Source organism: Limulus polyphemus, unplaced genomic scaffold, assembly GCF_000517525.1.
Source record: "Limulus polyphemus unplaced genomic scaffold, Limulus_polyphemus-2.1.2 Scaffold10908, whole genome shotgun sequence".
NCBI classification, from domain to species: Eukaryota; Metazoa; Arthropoda; class Merostomata; order Xiphosura; family Limulidae; genus Limulus; species Limulus polyphemus.
The window spans coordinates 7980-9771 of NW_013676518.1; positions in this window are offsets into that span (position 1 = coordinate 7980).

Genomic DNA, 1792 nt, shown 5'->3' on the forward strand with positions numbered 1-1792 from the left:
CGCATACACATACAGCTCCAGGCTCGGCCCCACTGAAGATTTGAAAGAAAGAAACCTCTATATAATGTCTCGATTTGATGATTAAGAAACTGGTGTTATTAAACTGAGATATCAATAATATGTATACAGATCTTTCACTTGCAAAGATACTTTGGGTGCTTGATACATTAAATATTAATTTAATTAATTCTTTATTTAATTAGATATTTTTAGCGAAATTGTTTTGTCAATTATCACGTTTGTGTAATGAAATGTCTCCAAATGTCGTTATATACGAACATTTTGTGCTTCCATCTAGCGATAGACAATAAAACTATTATGAAATATGGAAATAGTATAAACTGAATTCACTGCTAAGTAGTAGTTTTCCTTTATATCACTTCCACACTAAAATATGTGTGGTAGAATAACATTACTGTTATATATTAACATATATTAACATGTTTCTTAAAAACGTGTTTCTTAAATGATATAATCGGAAAGAAGTGTGGATAATAGCTTTTCGCCAAACAAACAAGTTTGAAATTACAACAAAAATGCCCGTTGTATTTCTGTTCCTTTATAAAGATACAAAATGGAAACATCAGAAAGCAGATTTGGTTTCATCTTAAGATATGAAGTTCATCAAAAGGAAATTAATGTTTGACTATACAGGTTTTCAAGGTTTAAAGTTTATAACTGTGAAGCGTTAGGACGTTAATAGTGACTTAAAGTTACATCAAGATAATTTTTTGTAGGCTTAATATGTGCTGCTATTTAACTAAACATTCTGAAATCATGCAACGAGTCGTGTTTGCATCGTTTAAACATGGCGGGTGTCATGTTTACCAGTAAAAACTGGAATATCTCTTGTGTTAACAGTGTTTGTTATTTCTAAAGCTTTAGCATTTCTAGCTTTGAGTGTATATAAGAACATTCGTGAAATCTAAATAATGAAGTTTTTTACATGTAAATACTAATAACCTTTTTTCAAACTAATTGCTTCCTGTATAGTAGTTTAATGATTTAGTAACTAGACGTATTATTTGTTATAACAATACACTGCTTAATGTTTTAGTAGCTAGTCGTATAATTTGTTATAACAATACACTGCTTAATGATTTAGTAACTAGACGTATTATTTGTTATAACAATACACTGCTTAATGATTTAGTAACTAGACGTATTATTTGTTATAACAATACACTGCTTAATGATTTAGTAACTAGACGTATTATTTGTTATAACAATACACTGCTTAATGATTTAGTAACTAGACGTATTATTTGTAATAACAATACACAGTTTAATGATTTAGTAGCTAGACATGTTATTTGTTATAACAATACACTGCTTAATGGTTTAGTAACTAGACGTATTATTTATTATAACAATACACAGTTTAATGACTTAGTAGCCCTACTAAACCATCAAACTGTGTATTGTTATAACAAATAACATGTCTCCCAGACATGTTATTTGTTATAACAATACACAGTTTAACGATTTAGTAGCTAGACGTATTATTTGTTATAACAATACACAGTTTAATGATTTAGTAACTAGACGTATTATTTGTTATAACAATACACAGTTTAATGATTTAGTAACTAGACGTATTATTTGTTATAACAATGCACAGTTTAATGACTTAGTAGCTAGACATGTTATTTGTTATAACAATACACAGTTTAACGATTTAGTAACCTGTCGTATTGTTTGTTATAACAATACACAGTTTGATGGTTTAGTAGCTAGACATGTTATTTGTTATAACAATACACAGTTTAACGATTTAGTAACCTGTCGTATT